This window comes from Hypanus sabinus, chromosome 8 (assembly GCF_030144855.1).
Source record: "Hypanus sabinus isolate sHypSab1 chromosome 8, sHypSab1.hap1, whole genome shotgun sequence".
In the NCBI taxonomy this organism is placed as follows: domain Eukaryota; kingdom Metazoa; phylum Chordata; class Chondrichthyes; order Myliobatiformes; family Dasyatidae; genus Hypanus; species Hypanus sabinus.
Genome location: NC_082713.1, coordinates 117,503,722 through 117,510,892, shown reverse-complemented (window position 1 = coordinate 117,510,892; position 7,171 = coordinate 117,503,722).

The window sequence follows — 7,171 nt, the reverse complement described above, 5'->3', positions numbered from 1 at the left end:
GTTATGCGGATGACATTTTGATCTATCTAGGGCAACCAACATACTCTTTACCTAAATTGATGCAATCCTTTGAACAATATGGTCAATTATCGATACAGGATCAACGTAGATAAAACCCAATTACTTTCATTTTACTGTAGCCAACCAAGAGAAATTGAAAGTAGGTACCCCTAGGCATGGCACACAGAGTCTTTCAAATATTTGGGCATCATTACGTCAAAAGATTTGGCAAAATTATCAAAATGTAATTAACAGCCTTTATATAAAAAGCATTAAGGAAGATGTGGCAAGATGGAACCTGATTCCTTTTTTCAGTCTCAGTTCAAGGATTGAGTCCATTAAAATGAATATACTGCCCAGACTGTTATATCTCTTTCAGACCCTACCAATAGAGATTAATCAAAATCAATTCAATGAATGGAACAAGATGCTATCAAGGTATATTTGGCAGGGTAAAAGGCCTAGAGTTCATCTCAAAACTTTGCAATTAGAAAAGGAAAAGAGAGGATGGGGCCTACCTTCTCTTAGAGATTATTATTTTGCAGCACAGTTGAGAGCTGTGATATGTTGGTGAAACCCATCATATGATGCTCAATGGAAAAACATTGAGGAGCGGGTACTTCCCATCCCCATACAAGCAATTTAGGCTGATAACAACCTGCAAAGCTACATAAATACTATTGATAACCCATGGGTGAAATTGACTCTAAAAATATGGAGAATTATAAAAGAATATAATCTAGAGGAAGATATTACAATTCTTAAATGGTGTGCATATGAGTCGGATTTTACACCAAATAAATTGGATGCTGGATTTAAGGACTGGACAGCTAAAGGAATAACAGTTCTTTGCAACATACTGAAAGAAGAAACACTGTTCAGTTTTGAAATGCTTAAAGAGATACACTTATTAGAAAAACAAGATTTTTATCAGTATTTACAGATGCAACAATATGTTAATAAGATGCTTAAAAATGTAACCAAGGCAAGTACATGCTTGATAGAGTTCTTTAGAAAAGAATATAATTCAGATAATGGCAGTAGAATAATTTCAAGCATGTATAAGGGGTTGTCAAATCTTAAAACACATTCATTCGATTTTATACATTAAAACAAAATGGGAGAGGGAAGGAGGGATAATTATATCTGAAGAAGAATGGACAACAATATGGAGGTATCAATGGAAGTGTACCAGTTCACAGAAATGGAGGGAGTTTGGATGGAAAAACTTGATTAGATATTTTATTACACCCTTTCAGAAATCCCATTATGATAGCAACCTCCCTGTTTGCTGGAGAAATTGTGGAAATCAAAATGCAAATATTTATCATATTTTTGGGACTGCCCTGTTATCAAAGACTATTGGGTGGGGGGGGGGGGGGGATACACAATGCCCTACAAGACATCTTTAAATGTGAAATACCCTTAGAGAGTAAGACCATATATTTTGGATATATATATTGCAAGAATGGTTGAAAAGAGATAAATATTTAATGAATATACTGTTGGTGGCTAGTAAAAAGACTCTTACTAGGAAATGGTTATCACAGGAGAGCCCAACTTTAAATACATGGATGGAAATTACAATGGATATTTACAAAATAGAGAAGTTAACAGCATCTGTTAATCATAAGCTGGAACAATTTGATTCATACTGGGAAAAATGGTTCAACTACATAATGCCTCATAGGGCTGATTTTATTCTCACAAATCAACGAATCTGTTGTAAAATATAAAGATCACTCCCTACTTGTACATCGTTCTTTCCTTTTGCTTGTTTTTTTTTCTTTCCACTCTTTTCTATAAGAGTATACCTCAGATAACTACTTTGTGGAGATTTGTGATATATATGATTATATGATATATATGTACAATGTCTGAAATACATGTTATGGAAATGTTTGTTTGATGATGAACTTCAATAAAAAAAATTACAAAAAAAAATAATAGATGTTCATTTACCCTCTTTGAAATTCATACAGATATGGTGTGGTTGAAATGGAGCTGCAGAATAAGTCCAGAATACCGATCAAACACTATCTTTATATTGTTCAATATGTTGGTCTAATTTATAACGTCATTTTCTTAATATTACTTATCTTGCCCTCGTGTGCAAGGTATGATTGGTGAAAGCATGAAATAAATGCTGTTATCTACATTATGTCCCATCTGATTTCAGTGATGTCCTTGAAAACGTAATGGAAACTATTGCGACATACCTACATGAACATAAAGAGAGCCGACAAGTCAGGGTGAAAGACATTTCAATGCAATAAGATTGAAAATATATTTTGGTTCAACAAAGAATTGCAAACGGAGAGGTAAATGTTTCAGGAATTGGTAGAGATATGGCAAGTCAGAGACTCGACAATGAGAGACCGACTACGAGGAACAGTCAAACACAAAATGAACGAAGTAGTTTCACAAAGAGTATAAGCTTGCTGTACATGATAAGGAAATTTCATCATCATCATCTGATGAATTTTGATTATCTATGAATTTGGGCTAGTCAGCTAGGAGACACCATAACTTCATGAACATAACTGAGGCAGCAAACAGTTCAGGAAAAGTATTATTCCTCGTGTGTCTGTCAAAGTGTGTAAGGACAACCCTCTTGGTGGGAGAGAAAATTACTGCATTTACTTTAGGGATTCAGTCAGGTAGAAAATAACGTGGGGGAGTTAACAATCAAATCATAAGCTTAAAGATATTTATGAAGGTCATGCCGATAAATAAGTAAAGTCTGCATCAAGGTTCATCAATACAAAGTGGTCTCCCGGGTGATTCACTGATTTGAGCCGAATGAACTTATTCTATCCTGAAAAATATTGTTTTCAACTCTTGTACACATTTCCGCCATTTTACGGAAAACTGGTTGCCTGTGCAGACATCTCTGCCGATAATTGTTAGGCATGTTGAAATCATGAGGTATTTGTGCACGCAATAAATTTTATTTTAAATTTTCACTACCTGGTGGAGTCACTTCCAAAGGTGAAGACGCTAGATAGAGAAGACTGCGACTAAACTGTCCGTTCGCAGAAAGGGTTAACGCACATTTCACCCACATTCAATCCACTTCGTCTTATTGGTCCAGCTGAAACTAACGAGTTTACAGTTGATCAGCAATGATGCAGAATAAGGCATGTGTTATCCAAAAAAAAATTTTTATACTCAAATGAAAAAATCCTTTTAACGATTCAAGCATTGCCAAACAAAACTGAACTGACGCTCTCCACTGAAAATATTTCGAGGCAACAATAAATGAATGTTCCTGCAATTCTCCTGGAAGACCTAATTGTATTAGACGTTGACACAATGAGTGAAAATAGCTAACACGACCTGTTTGTTCAGTGGATCGTGAGTAATGTGACTGATGGGAGCACTACTAACTTAACCTTCGTTCCGCTTGGTGTATAAGAACTTCTTGAATCAGTACATGCAGACAATTGAAACTATTTGTACAAGTGATCTCTGCTTCTAGAAAAAAAAATGGGATATCCTGCAATTTACAACATCGTCAGAATTTACTGCCCGGTGCTTGCAGCAGTCGGTGTTCCTGGTAAGGTGATGGCCGGTCTTTGTGTTACGCGTGCGGCATCGTGGATTAACCGTATCTTGCTACCGAAGGTGTACAGTCCAATGAATCTTTACAGTAATATATATATCTGTGATATCAGTCTAAGCAAGCATTACGCATTTTATAGTTATCAACACCAATTAATGCCAGAAAACAAAATGCGCAGTCAGTAAAATACAGCACAAAAAATGCTGGAAAAACTCAATAGGTCAGGCAGCATCCAAGGAGAGGAATAAAGAATCAAATTTTCGGGTCCAGACCTTTCAGTACTTCATCAAGACAATTACTAAGATTCTGCACCACATAACCTCCTTTCAGAGGCAGCCCTGACTTCACCAGCGCTGAGGCGTGCCAGGTTTGCCACATCAGGCCTGGTCACGCCTGAGTCCGCTTAGACCTCGGGCAGTCACAACACAATTCTTCTCATGTTACCGCTTTTCCTTTCTCACTATGAATAATAGATTATTCCTCTGCTGTTGTTGGGCCTAAGGCCGAATTCTGCTTCTGTGTCTTATGGTGTTACATTCATTAAAACTGAGGGTATTATATCTATATCGTCTCTGTGCGATCCGAGTATTTTATGTTTAACGGGCAAAAGTAATACATGTGATATACAGTGTCATCCCATGAAGGAAGTAAATGGTGTATCATTTCTTTCCGTTTTATAATTACAATTCAGTTATATACCCAATGTGGTCACCATTCTGAGGTACCTCAATTTGAAGTATTTCCGATTAGTTCCCTTGGTTTCAATAAGCAAACATGATCCCTTTTCCTGGGCCTCGCCAATAGCGGAGCAAACGCAAACATGCAAATTAGATATGATTTTGAGCAGTTATGTCTGTCAATTATTGATCTGCTTCTCCAAACAAGAACAGGGTTGTCCTCAACGCAGCGACTGAACCACTACTCCATCACTTTGCCCTTTCCAGTACGACTTTCTGATGAAGGGAGGAGTATAATTTGTCTCCTATAACCATAACTATCCCGTCTTGTTAGGTGGTTCCTTTCTTACTTTCCATTTAACCACCTACCAAATATTAACTGAATTTGTGGATAATAACTGAGTCCGTCTGTGTCTTTCATTGTTTACAGATTCTTATAAATTTTCTATGAGCATAATCATGTCCTTTTGTTTCACTGATTACGCATGTTTGAGTAACAGCTAATTTTAACGGTGCCCGTTAGCAATGTTGATCTCCCTGTTTCTGAGGCTCCCAGCATTCGGGACCCATCGTTGATATCACCGTTCCTCTAGGCGGAGTGGTCAGAGAGTGGCGGCTCATTCTGAGCGGGATGATCTGCCTCTCTGTGCCCGGATAACCCTGACAGCCAGTTCATATCTCGTGAGGTCCGTCGGTTTCGCCCGTCGTCTCCAAATATCTCACAATCTCCAATTAAATAAATTCCAAGACATTTTTATCGTTGTCATATTTAATTTAAAATGAAATCCAGTTTAGTAAATTAAGTTAAAGTACTATTATGTCATATAATATGAAATAAAAATCAGTCTCTCTACTGTTCGAATATTTCTCCGCAAAAGCCATCCCATTCAAGTAATAGAGACAAAACGTGATGATGCCCTCGCCTTACTAACCAGGTGCTGCATCCGGTCCTCTGTTCACTACTTAACTGCACCGCCTGAGGGCGCTCTGATGTAAGCCTCTGGCTTCTCTTCCGCTGGTTGACTTCAGGATGTGAAACAGGGGAAATCCAAATTGTACATTATAGCAGAGAATCTGCCTGAATCTCGCTCGGCGCAGGCGGGCTGGTAACTTGGCAGCTTATCCAGACAGTGGTCCAATCCAACTATATCTCACACAGGCAAATAAAATCACATTGATTGCGGTAGCTGGTGGCAATTAAATGTTTTATAATTTGTTTCAGTTAATTTAACGGCGATTGTGATCCTGTCCCGCGGAAAATGCGGACTGTCCAAATGCATCACACTCTACCTGGTGGCCATGGCAACAGCAGATCTGATGGTGGTCATCGTTTTTATTATATTTGAGAAGATAAACTATATCTACTTGTTCGCTAATTTCCTGCTCGTTACTCCAGCGTGCTCTATACTGCTGGTACTTGTCATCGCTGCCAAGGAATGTTCCGTTTGGTTGACGGTCGCTTTCACTTTCGATCGCTACATCGCTATTTGCTGTCAAAAGCTGCGGAACCGATATTGCACCGAGAGAACAGCGGCTGTGGTGATAGCAGCAGTGAGTTCAGCCTGCTGTGCTAAGTCCATTCCATTCTACTTTGCAGTGGATAAGTGGCGTTGTGTCGCCGCATCTGAATACCTTACGTCACCGCTGTGGAAAGCCTACGAGGTATTTGACAGCACCACAACACCTTTACTGTCCATGTGTTTAATCCTGCTCTTTAATGTCTTAACTATTAAACGGATTAAAGCGACAAATAGAACTCGCCGAGCACTTCGAAACAGCAGCGAAAATCAGAATGATCCAGAGGTGGCAAACCGGAGAAAGTCAATGATTCTGTTGTTCGCTCTGTCGGCCAATTTCCTATTATGTTGGATGCCCCTTACAGTACATTCCATGAACTGGCAACTCGAAAACTATTCATTCACAGACAGATATTTCAACAAACCGACCTATATCCTACAGCAATGTGCGTTTATGTTGGCCTATCTCAATACCTGCACCAACACTTGTATCTATGGACTGACGCAGAGAAAATTCAGGGAGGAGCTGATGAATGGAGTGAAGTATCTGTTTATAGTAAAGGGAGAGATTTGCAAATAAAATACAAATCCAGTTATTTATTCTTGTATCATCAAAATAACTATTCGGAAGATAATTTGATTTCTGTTATCAGCTCTTTAGAGATTCACTGTACAACCGATTTGTGTTAATCCGGAAAGTTTTCATCAGATTATGCAACAGCGATTATTAACTCAGAAATCATGATATTTAAATCCGCCGTGCACAATCCTATTGGTGAGAAGAAATACCCCAATCAAAGAGCTATCGTATTCACCAATCCACTACAGAAGCGCGGGAAAATAAGTGACTACCTCCTTAAGTACACTGAAATTTGAAAAGTCCCGCTAGAAAACTTGTGTGCAACTCTAATCTAAATGAATCATTGCAGGTCTGTTTGTCGATTCCTTCTCCTTGTTTGCTCCCGTTACTGAAGCCCAACACATTTAAAGCAAGAGCAGTTTTTCGAGAGCAATGCAGAGTATAATTCGAAATCAATAGGAATAAGACCTACTCTCGGGTTTTGTACGCGGTTCGTCATTGTTTAAACCCTCTCGGTTTATGGGAGGGTCGCTGTTCACAAACTGCGACCGGAGTTTAACAAGTTGCTCTGCAGGAAGTGTGAACTAGACCAGGCCTCGCGGTGAAATGGGATTTAGAGGGGTTACCAAAATATAATTGAAAAACAGCTTTCCGCAGAACAAATAAACCAGTAACAACAGCAATTGTCCGCTCCTCATTGATTCAATGAATAATCACCGAGTCGAACTGATGGGTATCCTGCTCAGTGAATCGGGGTACGGAAGTTACAGACACACCGAGATTATACACAGCAGTAGAACCAGATATAGTATTAGGATTATTAAAGAATCTC